At 36.8% G+C, this 19,472-nt stretch overlaps 1 pseudogene; it reads left to right on the forward strand.

Annotated features, from left to right (window-relative positions):
• The first annotated feature begins 208 nt into the window (after positions 1-208).
• Positions 209-19,032, forward strand: LOC131165658 (ubiquitin-like protein 5; annotated as a pseudogene).
• The last annotated feature ends 440 nt before the right edge of the window (positions 19,033-19,472 follow it).

Consider the following 19,472-nt stretch of genomic DNA (forward strand, 5'->3'; position numbering starts at 1 on the left):
TATACGAAAGCTTAGTTTTTAACACATAAAAAAAAAAAAAAAAATCCAGGGAATCAATGTGGCTCAACGACAGCTTTTAGGCAGGCGACTGCGAGACGCTGGCCGACCGGGACCACCATAAATACCAAGAGAGCGCGACAAACTCATCAATTAGGCTAATTTCAACGTACGTTCGTTTTGGTCTTACTCTCTGAAGGTCTGAGTTGGTCCGAAGCTCGTAGAACAATCTAGGGTTTCTGTTCTTCAATCATTCTGCAAAATAACTCGGTCATTGCAACTGCAGATGAAGAAGATGATCGAGGTGGTGTTGAATGATCGCTTGGGGAAAAAGTGAGAGTGAAGTGCAACGGGGACGACACCATCGGTGATCAAGAAGTGGTGCACCATCTACAAGGACCACATCACCCTCAAGGACTACGAAATTCACGACGGCATTGACCTTGAACTCTACTACAACTAGGTCTCTCTTATTGGTCCTTCTAACTTCCTGGGGTTTCCTTCCATTTTTTAAATTTCGTATCTTCTTCGTTAATTTCTATTTAAGTAGTTAATATTTTTTGGGGGTTGCAAGCTAGATGCACTATAATGAAGATTTCATAAGCTCTGTATTTTTTCTATCCTGTAATTATATGTTTCTTGTTTTATCATTTTTCATGTTTTACTGAAGCTGCCCTCTCGTGCAGTTTTACAAACTTGGTAGACGTTTATTGTGGTTGGATTGAGAAACAAAATTGCCTGGACGGCCCCCTGGTTTTTTGTAGATTTGCAGATTCGAGTGGGTTTGCCTCTATCCACAGGTATAGCTAAGCCAGTATCATTCTTCGACGTAACATAGATCCATCTCAACATTCTCGTTCGTTTATAATCTTTATGTGATTACAACATCAGAACATCCTACATTGTGAAGTATGGCAAGCCCTATTGTGACAGTGAAAAAATATTGTTGGGATTTGAATCACAAATACCTTTGAATCACTTAAATGCATTATCAATCCCATTCAACTCATATATACAACATCCTGTTTGATTATTCCTCCTTGTAGACAAAGTATCCATCACTAAAAAACAATTAATTTGGACTTGTTTATTTGTTATTAGTTTTCTTAGGTTCTTACATTTGCTCCTAATTTGTTCGAATTACATTCCAAAGAGTGCTAATTTTGTCTCAATTTCTTTCCAAGTGGCTTATAATCATTACATCGTCCTTATAACTTAGTTGCATGTTATTGAGGAAAAAAAGGGGAAAAAAATCTTGCACATTAGTCTCATTCATTGTGCATTCTGAGGTTTCTTTATCGAAGTTCCTTATTTCTTGTTATGTGAATTAAAAATGCTAAACTCTCCTTTTTCATGAATCACTTTTCTGTAATTCTCCATTGTAAATCCATGCCTCGTTTCCATCTATTTTGTGTTCATGCATGCTACAGTGCTCACCCCTAAATTCACATCATTCAGTAGTAGACCCAACCCATGAATCATATTGCTTCATATTTTTCCCTCTAGACAACGATAACTTCTTTCTTCAACCTAAAGATTCTTCAAATCCAATATCTTGCAATCATTATATTTGACCATATGGTAAAACCAGAACTGCAATCTTGACTCTTAACTCTCTTCGATCATAGTTTGTTTTGTAACGATTGCAAACCTAACCTTTTTAAGGAAGGGCTTTGAGTAACCATTGGCAACAAGTGGGAAATCAAAATCTTGATCAACATGAAAATGGTTCATCTTCGAGGAAAGAGGAGAGCATGGTGCATTACACAAAGAACCAGAGGATATTGGTTTTTCATCTCCCTCTTAGAGGAGGAACGAGGATGGTGGGAGACATAATTATGCTTATTTTTATCTTCTTAGAAACCTCGGACCCTTAGGCAAAGTCTTTTAGGGTACCCAATCACATCATGATGCTTTGATTGAGAGCCAGTGCATTGGGCATTTCATTTGGTGGAAAAGATATTGCACAAGGAGGCTATTCAATTAGTTCGTGTCTCAATGAGGATGCATTTTTCTAGGAAGCTTTGAAGGGAATAAGAAGAAGCACCATAGCAAATAATAATGAAGAGCTGCATTGCCTTGATTGTGGCTCCTTAAACATGGGTAGATATCTTAAGTCCAAGAAATAGTCGGTTTCTTCAAGAATTACACTTTTGTTTCTTCAATAATGAGGAGTTCAAGTGAGCCTGGGCAAGAAAGGGGAATCCTCAAAAAGGGAAAGCAAGACAAGGCCTTCTATGTGGAGATTGTCTCGCTCGTTTTTGGAAAAATTTAAATCCAAGTATGAATTCAGCTTTGGGCTCTAGCATGGTTTTAAATAACAGTCGTTATGTAGCATAATGACCGTTATGTAATGGGATTTCAGACCACTGAGACCGTTACACACCTACAGGGGGGAGGAAAATTCACGGCAGTAACAGCCGTTACGCTGTTGTCATGGTTTGTAACGCTCGTTACAGTCTATTACGAACCATTACAGCAGCCGATAGTGTGCTTTGGCTTTTATCTTTCCAATTCACACATCTTTCTCATGAATCACTTCTTTCTCCCTCTCCCAATCACTTGTCCTTCGTAGATCTACCATTCCAAAGCTTGAAATGGAGAAGTTTTACCTTTGACTTCTTGTTTGAAGTTGAAGAATAAGAAGCAATCTGTAACGACCCGGTCCTTTATACGGACCCAGGTGTCACTCTTTCATTACATAATATCTATACCTGTTCAAGATATGGAAACTACCCGCTCTAAACAGGGACATATGGGTGTAAAACATACATAATATTGATGTAAATGTCGCGGAAAAACAAAACATCCATTGAGATTTCTACTAGACTTATACCAGAGTTCACTAATACATCCATAATTTACATATTTTGGACTTAGAACAATTCTCATTATTACAACACTCCAAAAAGGAACTTCATCTAAGATTTACTACATGATTCAGATGCTTACGTAAGCTGTTCAAAAACAATCTCCCAGTCCTTTTAGCTATTAGTACTGATGCACTGATGGACCTGAAAACAAAGGTTGTATGATAGGGTGAGACACCTCTCAGTAAGGAAGAAGGAGTTACAACAGTGTGTGACTGCATACATGCATATTTTCATTCAACATCTGGAATATAAATCAAATATTTTCAATACAGTAATGCATCAGTTATATCATTATTCATATTACAAAATTCCCACATCTGTCTTTCGACCATTTTATGATTTATCAGATGACCAACAGCAAAATATCCCTAAACCAGTTTTACCATGTGGCCCAGGTTGTGCACTGATACTCGTCCAATGCCCTATTTGTGCAGGCACTGTCGAGTACCTACTTACGATCCGACTGCCTCCATTGGCCCAATATCAGCCAATGGTTTCACCCTGCTAGCCGACCATCTTGGTACCCACATCGTTTGGTACGTGTGGTTGTATGTGTACATCTAGTTACGATATCGCGCCGTATCATATAACAGTAGTTTATTTCAACCCTGCAAAGAAAATATTTTTCAACCCTATATCAATAGTATAGAAATAATCCCAGCGGGTTCAAACCGGCGTCTTTCCACTCAGTTTACCCCTCTTTGTTTACTGATTCAGTTCGGTGTATCACCAGCCTCAGTTTTTCACATTCTCAGTATAACAAATTGAAATTTCATTCCCATATTCTATATCAGTAGTATAGAAAATACATTCATTTCCATTTCAACATATATCACACAAGTTTGATACAAAAACCCGCTGAATGATAGAAGTTCAATATACATAGTTTAACTGAATAAATAAAGGATTCGAGCCTCTCTTACTATAGTATAAACACAAATAAACAATATTTGTAAAATTTGGAGATCACACGTAAAAATCCTCGTTTTTACCAAAAACCGTAAAATCGTCAAACTGACATTTCTACTCAGTAGAATTTCACAAATAAGCAGTTAAATCATACATAATAACATAAACTATCTTTTTAGCGGTTTAGTTTTCCAAAATTAACTGTTGTAATCAAATTCCCCTTACCTTATACTCGAAATGAAATTTTGTACGAAAACGGTCCAAAATGACAACCTTAGATTCCGAAAACATAAAACCACAGAACATAACCTTACTATGTTTTCTACTGATATCCAAATATCCAATCAAAATTAGGATTAGATTCCTACCTCGATTCTTGGGAAAACCCGAAACTCTCTGAAACGATGATTCGATCTACTAAAAGTATAGAGTTTCCTCTTCTGATCCACGCAGTACCCTCCATTTTTGGAAACGGACAACGAACGGCGAAGGATCTTAGAGAGAGAGAGAGAGAGAAAATGAGAGAGAGAAAGAGAATGAGAGAGAGAATAAGAGAATTTATAGAATAAAACCTAACTTAGCCTTTAAGTAATCTAAATAAATATCTCCTCCAAGATATTTATATATAAATATCTCAAAATATCTTCTCCAAAATATCTCTTTATTTATTTATTTATTTATTTTAAGTTTATTTATTATTTATTATTATTATTATTTATTTTGTATTATTTTTTTAAATTTATTTATTTATTTTATTATTATTATTATTATTTTTTCTCGGGGTCGGGTTACTACAATCCTTCATTTACATTGGGCCAGGACTTCCCTCCCCTCTCTATTTCTCCAATTTCTTGGAAATCTTCAACCTTATTTGTTTATTTAGGGAAGAAATCGAGTTAGGAGACTTCGATCTTCCCCCCTTTGAGCACTTGAAGCCCTTGGTTGAGCGTCCTAGCCTGTTTGGCAATGGCAGGCTGCCCCAAAGTAGTTCGCCGGTTGTGCTAGGCTGCCAGCCCTAGCTCCCTTTGCCGAATGTGCCTTTGGAATGGAGGCTCTGGTCAACTGGTCTTTGAGTCTTGGACTCTTCTAGATTCCTCTCCTTTAGGAGAGTGCACCCCTCTTCTCCACTAGCTCACTCGTCAAGCATGGTTTTTTTCTCTCTCTCTCTTTTGTTGTGTTGTTTAGTTAATAGTTTGAATATTTATTTACATATTATATTATTTGTATATTATATTAGGTTTAGTTAATAGTTATTTTGAATAGTTATTTATATATTATATTAGGTTTAGGGATAGGATTAGGGACTTAGGCAGCTCAATTAGGATGAATGTGTGAGAATGTGGGAGCTGAATTGCTAATTGCAAAGATTTTAGATAAATTTGATGGTCTTAAAATAAATATTTTATATATAAATAAGTAACATCTTTTCTTATTTTATGACCCTAATTCTATTAATAGATGAAATATCTAATATTTTGAATTTTAATTATTTAAAGATTTTGCATAAATACTAGAGTTGTTTGTAATGAGCTTGAAATCTAGTATTCAGTGATCAATTTTAAATTGTTAGTAACTAAAAAAGCCATAGAAAGCTCAAATAGCATTTGCCTGCTCTTTGTTATGTAAAAAATAATTAAAATTAAAAAGCTATACAAAGTATATTTTATATGTTATATAAAAAATAATTAAAATTATAGGGTATTTAACAACTTTATCTATTTTATTTAGTTGTTCAGTTGTTTTATTTTATTTAAACAAGGTGAAAAATGCTATGAGTAATTGAGTACTATTTTATTTAAGTGACTCAAAAATATTAACTATTTAGTTAGTAAGTTGCTTTATTTTAAAAGAATGTTTAAAAAATAGTATATGTAATTGAGTACTATTGGGTTAATATACTATACTAATTATTTTTAACCAAAGATTTTATTTTTTATTTTTATTTAATAAATATTTAAAAATAGAAGGACTATTTAGTACTTATTATATTATATTATATTATATCTTATCTTCATTATTTTATGAGGACTATAACTTTGTATTCTATGCTTTTTGTGTATAGATCATCAAATCAAGTCTATCAAGATGCCACGTGAGAAGAAAGGAAATGAGGACTTACCTAGTGAGGACATTAGATGATATTTGGGTACTTCGGTGGACAATAATAAACATATTATTATGCGTAAGCTGTGTGGGAAGATAATTAAAAGAGGTATTATGTATTTGAAACAACACTTGGCACATCAAAAAGGTCAAGTGGCTGGATGCTTGAATGTAACCACACTAGTAAGAAAACAAATGATGAAACATCTGCAACAATATGTTGAGAAGATGAGAGATAAACAAAAAGGCAAGAAGAAGTGGAAGCTCAAATTAGAGGAGATTTTGAGGATTCGAGTGATGGAGAAGACTCGGAAGAAGAAAGAATGAGATTTGCTTGACAATAAAGCATGTAGTCATGACAATAATGGTAAGAGAGAGAGAGAGATTTCGAGCAAGAACTATTGGAAGGGGTAATATTTATGAAAAGGGAGGTGGCTTTGGTAGTGGTGGTGTCAATGATTTCAGTAGAGCTTGATCATAGTGTCTGAGAAGTTGGAGGTGGTGGACGACAATGTATCAATTCCAATGCTCTTGAAGTTTGACTTAGGGATAATGTTTTAAGACTTTTTTTATATAACTTTTCTTACCAATATTTTCAAGAATAAGGTCTATAAAATGAGTTGCACATGCTGTCTAGTAGAGATTGAGCCTTTTTTTCATCAACAATTTTCCTCTAGCCTTATCAGTCATTACTTGGGCAACATTTTCCTCTCCAATCTCTTTAACAACCTTGTCCATTAATTTGAAATGAAATAATAAATTTAATAATTATTGTTATTACTAGCTAATTAAAAATGTTAAAGTCTATAATACTATTTACATATACAATAAAAATTAGAAAATTACCTAAAACAATATTCAGTTGTTTGGTTCGGCACATCAGAGGCATCAACTGACTTATGAAACACGATGCCTCTATTGCAGTAAACTAAACAAAGTTTATTATGTGTTTTCTATTTGGTTATAACGAACCACCACACATAATGGTTACACTTCTCTCTTTTCAAATGTTAGCAAAAGAAGATATATAATCTTTCATTTCTCGATACCCTTGCTCCAAATAAATTTTAGAGATCTCATAGGGTGATGGACCTTTCACGCCCATTCCAACCTGTGTAGCAACATCAAGCATAAATGCATGAATGGAGAGTTGGCTACATTTTCTGGTAGTGTTTGCGGTTTGGGCCTAAAACGCCCTAAGGCGTTAGTGGAAATGCGTAATTCCTAAAAGGCGTACGCCTCAAGTGTGAAGTCTCGCCTTTTTACGTTTCAAATGCCAATGCGTAGGCCTTTCAGGATTCTTGGTTTATAACATAAATGAAACAAGGTAGAACACAAAATGCATCGAAAGCCCTATCCTCCCTCTTTCCCACGAACTTCCTCCGTTTTGCCCCCTCGACGAAGCCTCCAACGGGTCTTCTCCTCGACGATAGCCTTTGCTCTCTCTCTCTCTGACGATTCCTCTAGCACCTGCTCTCTCTCCGACGACTCGACGACTGCTTCCAACGATTCCTCCAAGCTTCTCGTCTCTCTCCGACGATTTGACGTTCTCTTCCAAACTTTGATCTGCCTCCGACGACTCCTTATGACGTATTTTTTCCCTTCATGAGCCCTTCGGAGCTATCGTCTCTCTGCAGTGACCCTCTGCAGTCTCTCGCCTCTCTCCGCGTCACTCTCACCCTCTCGTACTCTCTGCCACTGTGTTGGCTGCAACTGGCTTTTAGAAATTAGAATCTTGAGACATTTTTAATTTGGCTTTTTCTTATGGCTCATGCTTATATTTTTAACATATATTGTTTGTGTTTGTTAGTTAAAAGTTAAAACTTAAAATTGGCCTATATGATATTTACAAATTATGTTTTTATATTTTTCTATATTATTTTAAATTTTATCACATTTTTTTATTATATATAAATTTATTTTATTTATTAATTATTTAAAAAAATATAGTGCCTCAATGCCTTAAGGCTTAAGCCTCGCCTTGTGGAGGGTAAAACGCCTCGCCACCTTTGTCTTTTAAAACATTGTTTTCTGGAATCCAATTATAAATTAGACATTTTCCAACTGTTTTTCTTAATATACTTGTTAAACTTTTCAGCAGTTTAGTGCTTATTTTTGGTTGTTTCACACTCTTGCTTCTTTCTAAAATAGGATCCATTGCCCTTAGTCTTAACTTTAGAGGCATTGGGATTGATTCATTGTCGTCCACTACCTCCAGCTTCTCAGACACTGTGATCGAGCTCTATTGAAACCACTAGCACCACCACTATCGTTGCCACCTCCCTCTTCATAAATATTACCCCCTCCAGTTCTTGTTGGAAATCTCTGTCTCTTTTTCCATTGTTGCTATGACCATATGCTTTCTTGTCGAACAAATCTCATTCTTTCTTCTTCCGAGTCTTTTTCATTGTTAAATTCTCAAAATCTCTTCTAATTTGAGCCTCCACTTGTTCTTGCCTTCTTGTTTCTCTCTCTTATTCTCAACATATTATTGCAAATGTTTCATCATTTGTTCTCTTACTTGTGTGGTTACATTCGGGTGTCCAACCACTTGACTTTTTCATGTGCCAAGTGTTGTTTCAAGTGTGTAATACCTCCTTTAATTGTCTTCCCACGCTGCTAATAGAATATATGTTTGTTACCATCCATCGGAGTACCAAAATGTCACCCAATGTTCTCACTAGGTAAGTCTTCATTTCCTTTCTTCTTACGTGGCATCTTGATAGATTTGATTTGATGATCTCTACACTGAACACATAGGATCAAAGTTATAGTCCTTATAGAAGAATGAAGATTAGATATAATATAATTAGTAAATACTGAATAGTCCTTCTAATTTTAAATATTTATTATATTTAAATGTTAATTATTTATTAATCCATTTATTTTAAGGGCATTAAATTTATTTCTCAAATCTCAGCAATGAGCAGTTCAGTCCCCACATTCTCACACATTCAGCATAATTGAAGTACCTAAGTCCCTAATCCTATCCCTAGACTTAATATAATATATAAATAAATACTTAAAATAACTATTAACTAAACCTAATTTAATAAATAAATAATATAATATAATAAATAAATAAATACTCAAACTATTAACTAAACAACAAAACAAAAGAGAGAGAGAAAAAAAAAGGAAGGAAGCATACTTGAAAAGTAAGCTAGAAGAGGAGTGCACTCTCTTGGAGGAGAAGAGGAGTCTCGAAGAGTCCAAGACTTGAAGACTACTCGACCACAGCCTCTAGTCCAAAGGGTAGACTCGACAAAGGGAGTTGGCAGGCGAGGAGGCTCAAATGTGGGCTTCAAGTGATTGAGGGGGAAGATCGAAGCCTCCTAACTCAATTTCTTCCCCAAATAAACAAAGATGGCTAAAGATTTCCAAAAAATTGGAGAAATAGAGAAAAAGGGTGGGGGGGGGGGGGGGAAGTGCTGCCCTAGTGCAAACAAAGGATTTCTTCTTCTTCTTCAGCTTCAAACAACAAATCAAAGGTAAAGTTTCTTGATTTTAAGCTTTGGAATGGTAGATCTGCCAAGGATGAGGGGTTGGGAGAGGGAGAAAGAAGGAAATCGTGAGAAAGATGTGTGAATTAGAAAGGTAAGAGCCGAAACACATTTTCAGCTGCTGTAATGGTTTGTAACAGTCTGTAATATCGGTGTGTAACGGTTTCGGTGGTTTGAGATTTTGTTATGTAACGGTTACGTATTTAAAACGATGAAGCGTATGACTCTGGTACGCAACAGATGCCTTATCCTATAATAAAGACTCCACCAAGGGCATAGTCTAATGCATTTGGCTGTACCTCGAAGGATTTCATTATGTTAGGAAGATTAAGTACTAGATCTTGCATCATTGCTTTTTTCAAGTTGTCAAAGGTTCCATGACACTTCTCTGTCTAGTTCCACACTTCCACCTATGACCGCTTTTCTAGTAGTTTTGTTAACGGGGCAGTTATCTTTGAGTACCCCTCCACAAACTTTCGGTAATAGTTGACAAGTCTAAGAAAGGAACATAGCTCCTTCATTATCGTTAGGATCTTCTAGTCTTGAACAAATTTTACCTTCTCCATATCCATCCAGATATACCTTGCTCGATCACATGACCAAAGAATGCTTTGTTGAGCAAAAGAGTGCTTCTCTCTCTTCAAATAAAGGTTGTTCTCCTTTGGCTTTTCAAACACCTTCCGAAAATGCTCTTTATGTTCCTCCAAAGTAGGACTCTAAACAACAATGTCATCTAGACATATATCATGACAAACTTGTTAAGGTACTCATGAAATACTTGGTTCATTAAGGTACAAAATGTCATTGGTGCACTTGTCTACTTGAAAGGCATCACCAAGGATTCACATGCCCACATTTTGTCACATAGGTTGTGTTCGGATCATCACCATCAGCTATCCTAACTTGATAATACTCAGATCGCAAGTCAAGTTTGGTGAAGTGCTTTGCATGACTTTTGCTCATCAAACAAATCGATAATAAGTGGACTAGGATACTTGTTTCATAGTCACCTTGTTGAGCGTGTGGTAGCCCACACACATCAATATGTTCGCATCATGTTTCCTCTGAAACAACATCGGTGCTCCAAACGGTGCTTTGGAAGGAAGTATATAGCTTGCTTCCAACTGTTCATCAAATTGTTCCCTTAACTCTGTCAATTGTGAACACGTCATCCGATATGGCCCTTTAGCAGGCAACTTCACTCCTAGTAACAATTAGATTTCATGCTTCACGCCCCGTTGTGGAAACAAGTTGTGAGATAGTTTGCTTGGCATCACAACTTTATATTCACCCATGGCTGATAGTAGGCACTTGTTCTTAGCCTACGCCTTCATCTACCACTAGCTTGGGAAGATATGTTTGTCCACCCTTTCTCAAACCCTTCTTGAGTTGCATGACTGAGAGGAACTTCTCATTATTTAATGGCTTGCACCATGTACGGGTTGTCTCCCATCAGACAAAGGGAACTACCAAACAACATTGGTACCGCCTTAGTCTTCCTCAAGAATTCTATTCCAAGTATCACTTGGAAATCCATCAAACGATATGGGTGTGAAATTTGTATGTCTCGCCTATTGTTCAAGCTTTACAATCACTTGCTTGACTACTCTCAGAGTAGGTTGAGTTGCGGAGTTAACTGTTTTCATACTTCCTGAGTCCTTCTCAAGGTGAATCTTTGCAGTTTTGCTTGTGAGATAAAATTATAGGTAGCCCTAATATCAACCCATAGAATTGGGTGTTCTTCCCATCGATTTGCAAGTTTACAAATATTCATCTTTTTGCTTGGATAACTTAGCCTCTCTTTTGTTTGCCTCTCCAACGTGATTAGTAATCATGTTGCACCCATCTTTGGGGTTTTCTCCTCATCCTCGTCATCTTTTAGTGCCCTTGCTGCAATTGAACGAGGGATTTTAAAAAGACGCGCTTTAATACCTTTTACAAATGAAGTACCTGCTTGAAATACCCTATTCCAATGGGGTTGGAAGGGATTTTTTTTTGAAGTAATGGAGAAAATTTAAGGTTGATAATCCTAGGAGGCCAGCCCCAAAGACGTACTTCAATACCTTTTACAAATGAAGTACCTGCTTGAAATACCCTATTCAAATGGGGCTGGAAGGGATTTTTTTTGGAAGTAATGGAGAAAATTTAAGGTTGATAATCCTACGAGGCCAACCCCAAAGGATAGTGTAAAGTGGGTCCTAGGCCTATTAGGTCCTAATGACGAACACCATGGGCTGCCGCTCCCCACTCCCTTTTGGTTTTATAACTGTTCCATTTTTCATCTTTTTCAATGATAAGGGGATAATGAGATAATATGGTTTCCTAATTTATTGAACAAAATTATGACGACTAAGAGATTGTTAGATGGATGGAGGAAAAACACTTTTATACCTATATATAAAAACATAGATCTTCAAAATTGTAATAATGTTCATGGAAATAAATTTATTAGTCATAGAATGGGACTTTTTGAGAGGATAATTGAAAAGCCTAAGATTAAAAATGGGAGTTTTGGAAATTAGTTAGGCTTTATGCGAAGGAGATCCAACTATATAATTTATATACTTATTAGTGGAGAAGTGTAGGGAAAAGAAGAGGGACAGGTTTTTATTTATGGAAATGAAGAGGGACTTGTGCACAGTTTTCAGCGAACTAGAGAAAGCCTATGATGTGGTACCTTGGCAGGAACTTTAGTGGGTTCTATAAAAAAAGGAGTTTATGGTAGGTACATAGATGTTGTTAAGGACATGTAAAATGGGGTAATGACTAGAATTAGGACTACATGTTTAGTGCTAATATGCTTATAAAATCAAGAATCCATAATATAGGGCATTTTAGACACAATTTTAACAAACATGTACCTCTCCTTCGTGGGGTGAATGCCTTCCCTTTGCACTTCTCACCTAAGCTCTTGGCACCCTTTCCATCTTGTTGTGCCTTACACCTTTGATTTCTATGCTAAATATCAAGCAAGGTGATGATGAAAATTTTCTAATAATATGTTTCCGTCACCGAGAAGCAATTGTGATGCAATGTTTGTGGGTGTAAAGCTTGATCATGGAGAGCATTGCTTGATTTGTTGAAAAATGTCCTTGAAGGCTACAAGAGCTAGATCTTGAGTAGAGGTTTCGGGGAAATTCTTTTTTGAAGTCTTGTTTTGTTTTCTTGTTTGCATTTTTTTCTTGATTTTTTTTTTTTAATATTCAAATGTGAGCACTAGATTTGATATTTGTTGGCCTAAAGCTTGGTCACAAAGAACATGGAAGTTGATTGATGACTAAGTGTTAATGGTATTGGGCTCAACTTTGGTGAGGCATTGTCTGGTTTGGTCCACTTGTCTCACGGGTTTGTCCTATAAAAGGTGTCTTCCATAGTTGGAGTCCAAACCATCCTGATTAACCCAAGATATTCCTAGTACACATCTAATTGGGACTGTGATGAACTGTGGCACTAAGTGAATGATCATATTCAAGTAGAACGATCTTTATTTATGTTTATGAGAGATTGGGTGAACTAGCAATATTTGTTATGGAGAACTTGCCAGCTCTAGGGTGTGGAAGTCTCTATGAAGGAAACTAGGGCTATCTAGCTTTCTCAAACTCAAAAGTTTGAGAGCTTTATTTTCTTCGCTGAAAGCGCTTGTGTTTCTATTGAAGTGGGGATGCTTGCAAATTTTTCTGGTGAGAAGAAAAATTTTTGCTGTAAGATAATTGTCTCATATAAATGAGCATGAGCCAAATGGTTCTGCTCAGAAGTCCAAATCATCCTTTGCCAAATGTATGCCTTGCAATAAGCACATGAAGACTGTTATAATATTTTTATTGGCAACAGAAGTAGGATCTTCTCAGTAATGTGCCAAGGACAATAAAGAGTATGCTTTCTATCTAGATAGTAGCTCCTGGTAGAGCAATTATGCTTTTCTTCTTCATTTTATTTATGAAAGTGCTGGGTAAAATGTTGGCTAGGCTGGAGAACTAAAGGGCTTGTTTTCAAGTTAATTGTGGCTATAGCATCCATGACATGACGTTACTCATTTCCTTTTTGTTGACGCCGCTATCATTTTTTCTCAGGCAGAGGAGATTGTGAACTTAAGAACTATTTTATTGTCATTGAAGTGATGAAATTTGATCGTGCACTGAAGCGATCTTGGCTTTGGAGGTTTAAATTTTATTGTCACACCTTTATTCGACACCATGGGGTGCAAGGATGGAATTTTCAATGTCTTACTCGTGTCTTTGATCCTTTTGGAGCAAAATTCAAGAACTAAAGTATTTGGGATCTGGCAGTAGGGAGGCTTGAAAAAGGTTACAAAGTGGAAGAGAGACTTGTTGTCCAAGGGAGGTATCTTCAGTCTCATTAAGGGCACTCCCGCAACTTCTCAGTGTACACTATTTGCTTTTTCCTCTTCATTGTTTGGTGGCAAAAAGATTGGCGAACATTCGGAGACAATTCCTGAGGCAACACAGAAGAAATCCTTAAATTCCATTTGATGTATTCGGAAGAAGTGAGACAACCCCTCTGTCCATTGTGGTTATTTTTTTTTTTTGGGGGGGTGGGGTATGTGGGGGTGGGTTGGGTGTGTTGTTGTTGGAGACCAAGAGGCTAATTGGATTCAACAAGGTTTTGCCTTGGGTTTGGAGATAGTTGTTGGAGGTAAAGTATGGTTTGAGCATGGATAACTACAAAATTTTAAGGTTTACATGGTTGAGGGGATGGGAAAACATAAGGATGGGTTGCTTCTCCTACCAGTTTTGTTTTGTGGCTGGAAGGGGAGAGTTCTTTTTTAGCAGGATGGAGTGGAAAGGCCCCTCTAAGATCCAATTTCCTTAACTATTCAACTTGGTTAGGAACGATGGAGTTTAAGTCAGTTTCAAATTATTATATATTTCTGATAGAAGGTTTGTTCGTAATGTGATTTTCATTGGGAGAGCTCAGGGTTGGGAATTGGAATGTGCTTCTCAAGTTCTGTTGACTTTGTGAGGCAGATATACCAAAGTAGGGGAGATTTAATAAAATGGAAGAGTTCTAGGAGTGTTGTTCTTTAGTGAGATCGGAACTGTGTGAATGCTGTGATTTCCCTGGGATGGAACTGGAAATCACTGGTCCCTCCCAAAGTTCTCTTCACATGGAAGGCAGTGTGGGAAAGAATTTTTACTCTTGAGAATATTCCAAAAAATAAAAATGAAGAAATAAAGGTGCTGTGGAATGGTTAACCGATGTTATTTGTGCAAAGAACAAGCAGAGTTTGCTGTATTTACTGATTTACCTACAAGTGGACCAGTTATTTGTGGGACTGCGCTAAAGCTTTGCTGGGAATTAAATGGTTGGCTCAGGCTCTGTACAAGTGTTGTATGTGCTTGTAAAGCGATACATACAAATAGGTTAAAAAAGAGATTTCTACAGCTGGTCTCCAAGACCATTTTTGGCTGCATGGAGGGAAAGAACATAGGAGAGCTTTTAGGGGCATAGAACTATGGATATAAACATTGTAATTTTGGATCAATGGGCAACATTTTGTGAATACTCATGCTGCTATTGATTTCGTTTATTTTTTCCCATGTTATTTGTTTCCTCTAGTTTGGTTGCCAACCTCATGGTTCCCTCAGTGAATCTTTCATTTGCTTTATAAAAAAAATATTTAGTTAAATTTTCCCTTTTTATGATGCTTTAAAAGCATATCATCTTCAAAATGCATAAATTATACTTTACTTTTGGTTTGCAGAATGGACTAGGATGAGATTAGAATAGAATGGAAGTTTGAATTAGAAACAGATGGAAATAGAGCAACAAATTTCATTCATTTCCATTTTTCGTGTATCAACGTATAGTTAGGGGTTTTAGTTCATATATTTGTGTTTTCAAGGCCCAATGAAAATAAAGTGAGTTACAGCAGAAAGACAAATTGTATGCATGGTCATAGAGTTAAATCTCCTTGACATGAAGCCAAATTGATTTTTAGCTAGTATGGAGTATTTAAAAATTATGCACTTGTTATCACTTCGTAATCCCTGTGGAGATTTTTTTTTTTTTGTAAACCTTGTCTTTTTCTGCCTTTCAAGTTTCAATGTTCTGCTCCCACGCCCTGTATCTGCCATTATCCCTTGTGAATATAAGTTGTGTCTGGCCTTGATTTCACATCATCTTTGTGCCCACAGCTGTCATAAGTGTTGTGGTGGGGAACGGACCAAATGGCCGTGGGGAACAAGGTGGGGTAGTGATGCAGGGGCAGCTCAAGGTTCTGCAGCCATGGTGAAATTAGAAGAGATGAAGGAAGGGGAAGGGAGGAGAGAGGATATACTAGGGGGGAAACTCATGTTCAATTCAATTCAAATTCATCAACAACTGCCTCTTTACATAACTTAAACATAAACCCCTAAAACTACATTAATTACAAACATACCTATACTTTACACAAATTTTACAAACAACCACCAAATACACATAATCCTATAATACTAAACATGCATAATAAACTGCTAACTTAACCTTACAAACCCTTAACCCTACTCTTAATTATTCTTCAACAAGGATCCTCCTAAGGTCATGCTTCTTGTCTTACATCAAATCTCCCCCAGCTAGAAAAAAAATTCGGCTTCAAATTTTGAAATGTTGGAGGATCAAAAGGGAGAAGCAAACTTGGATTCTTTGAAAGTTAGCACTTGAGTGATACAAGAAACCACGATCCTTTGGCAGCATCATAGACTTGAATTGAGAGTTGGCATCAATAAGCACATCGGGAATGACAAACTCAACAATTGAATGTCTGATGGACTTTGGATGTCTTAAAACACATTCATTGCCTGGCTTGTAGTGTCTTCAAGTTGAGCAACTTTGACTTGATCAATAATCTCAGTGGTAGAGCGGATTTCAAAAATGATTTTCTTCCCATTATAGTGAAAGTCATGCGTTCTCATGTCCTTGAGTCACACCTAACTCATCCAACCGAGGAGAACCAAGGAGTCTATGGCCAATCTTCATAGGTAAGATATCACACCAAACATTAGCCAAATATTCACCCATTTGGATGGGAACCAAACATCTCTCATAAACATGTACAAATAGAGTTATCAACCCGAAATATCTCACAAGGCTCTGGGTGAGGTTGTGGATGAAGCTGTATTCGAGAGAATCCATTTATGGAAACCAAATTCATTGGACATCTTCCATCAATAATGATTTTGCAAACCTTTTCTCCACAATTGAGAAAGGTGTTGGAAATTGTGCCCAAGGTATGATAGATGGCATTCTTTTTTCCTGTAATTTGTCACCATGTGGCTGAATTTATGGATATATATGCTGCAACATGAATATCACCAACAATCCTCCAACACAATTTTCGACTAGCCTTACTCCCAATTTCTCAAAAACTATCTTCAATTCACCTTGATATTGATTGTCTGGCTGAAATGAAACAAACTCACAAAGAAAACTCACAAATTAAGCAAAAAAACCTGATTTTTAGTGCTGGAGTGACAATTTCTAGGGTTCCGTGCCAAAGATTATGGCATGTGTTTGCAATATATTATGTCCACAATCAAAATATGTTCTTGCAGCTCAAAATTTCGCAGAGAAAATCCAAAATATCATGGTGGGCAATTTCTCGTGAGACTCGAAACAAGAGAGGCTAGCAGACACTCTTACCCACCGTTGAAGGTGCATGGGCCATCGGCAATGGTGTTCAGGTGATGACTTTTCAGGCGAGGGTGGATCAGGCGGTGGGGAATGCAGTGGTGGTGGCTGTATGTCAAAAGAACTCCGGCAATGGTGGATTTTGATGAGGGTGGCGGCTGGAGAACTTCATGTGGCGTGTGGGGCTTCACAGCTGGTCAGTTGATGAAATTTTGAGGGGAAGGGTTTTGGTGGGGTTCTGATTTTGGTGGTATGGGTGGTGTTGCAGGATGGTGACTGGGAGGTGGTGTTTGAAGAAAGTGGGGATGGCAGGAATTCTTTTATAAGTTCCGAAACTGCAGAACTTTTGGTTTTTGGTTTTTTTTTTTAAATACTGAAATTTCAGAATAGAAACTAAGAGATGAGAGTAACAGAGAAGGAGAGATTAATTGAGATAATGGAAGAAGAAGAATAATAATAATAATAATAATACCAGAGAACAAGAAGAGAGGAAAGAAGCAGCAGCAGCAGAGAGGGAGGGAGAAGTTACAGAACAGAGGAAGAGATGGAAAGAAGAAGAGAAGGAGAAGCAGCAGCAGAGGGAGGGAGAGGTTACAGAACAGAGGAGAAGGAAAGAAGAAGAAAAGGAGAAGAGAAACAGACAAGAAGAAGAGGGCAGACTGCTGCTGGGCAGTAGAAAATCATGGACAGAACAAGAGATCAGAAACAGAGAAGAAAGAAGAAAGAAGAAGAAGTTGAAGGAAGAAGAGAAAGAGAAGAGGAGGAGAGTGAGGGAGAATGGGTGGACTGAAATGGAAGAATGGAGATCAGGGTTGGGCTCTGATACCAAATGATGCAGGGGCAGCATCAAGGTTCTGCAGCCATGGAGAAATTAGTAGAGATGAAGGAAGGGGAAGGGAGGAGACACCACGGGGAAACTCATGTTTAATTCAATTCAAATTCATCAACTGGTGCCTATATCATGACTTTCACACGCTATTATAAGAAAGCCTCTTTACATAAATTGCACACAAGCCCCTAAAACTACATTACATTACAAACATACCTCTACTTAACACAAATATCACAAACAGCCCTCAAATACACATAATCCTATACTAATTAATACTACACACATATGATAAACTACTAACTGAACCTTACAATTCGTTAACCCTACTTTTCTTAATTATTCTCCAGCAATGATCCTGCCAAGGTCTTGCTTCTTGTCTTGCATCAGGTAGGTTGCTGAAGCACTATGCAAAGCAGAATTTTGATTTGCTGTCAAGCTGAATCTTTTCAATTCCATCATAGAACCAAAATCCCGAATTGGCCCCCTCATTTCTCAGCATCCTTTACTGAGCTTCCATAGTTTCCTTAAAATTGAAGCCCATAAGATCCTTCCTGCCTTTTTCATTTTTGCACAAAAAAAGTCCTCTGCAAGCAAGGCAGCTCACCTGCAACCTCTCAGCCCTCTCTCTTCCTTCCCATATTATCCACACGCTAGAGTTCTTGTCTTTCAACAGTGATCCCCCTTCCCATTGCCTGTTTTCCATAACATAATTGTGTAATGGTGGAGTATGATTGCATTATAATAATTTTCTTCAAGTCATTATTAATCTACTACCGTGAAGAAAATTTCCTTTAAATTTAGAAATTACTTGAAATCCTCTCGAAGTAGTATATGCAACTGCACATTCTCGTTTCATTGTAGAAGCATTCTGATCTGACTTCTCAGGTCTGGTAATATATATTGTATTGTTAGAATCGCACCTTATGTCACCTCCTTGTATCCTATTTGTTTCAGGTATTTGGTTTGAAATTGTGTGTGGATGCCAAGGCATCTGCCGAAGGAAGAATATCCAGCAAGATTATTGCAGTTGGCCAGTAAATATCGTGTGCAATTCGTCTGCCCATGTAGTATCTTCCTATGAGCTACTGTTCATGTTACCCATACATCGAAGAAATTACCGTGTTACATTGCTGTTGTTGAGTTGGACTAGCCATCTGAATAGTGAATAAAATTTCATGGTGGACCATTTACTTATTTCATAGAACTAGGACTTGCACAAATCTGAAATAAAATTTAAATTAAAATCTTCCTAAAATTTTTTAAATTTTGAAAAAAAAAATAAAAAAAAATAGAAATCATCAAATAATTACTCACCAATTAGAACCTTGTACGCAACATGATTTTTCTTCAGTACTAGAAAGTAAGTTTAAAAAATGTAATAATTAAACAATGTAAGTTCTATGGTTTTTTTAATCTTGTTACAAGTGTCTTATGATTTGTAATTTTTTTTTTTTCACATTTTCATGCATTGAAATGGTTATTTGATTTGTTTTATGGGAAAATTAGTTACTAGGAGGGGCATGTTCAGATTAGTCCGCTAGCAATATTAAGTTTAATGATAAGCCAATTGCACGGATCTCTTTTTGATAAAGGGGCAAAAATGGGTAAAAGAAGAAACTCAAAGTT

This window comes from Malania oleifera, chromosome 10 (assembly GCF_029873635.1).
Source record: "Malania oleifera isolate guangnan ecotype guangnan chromosome 10, ASM2987363v1, whole genome shotgun sequence".
NCBI lineage: Eukaryota > Viridiplantae > Streptophyta > Magnoliopsida > Santalales > Ximeniaceae > Malania > Malania oleifera.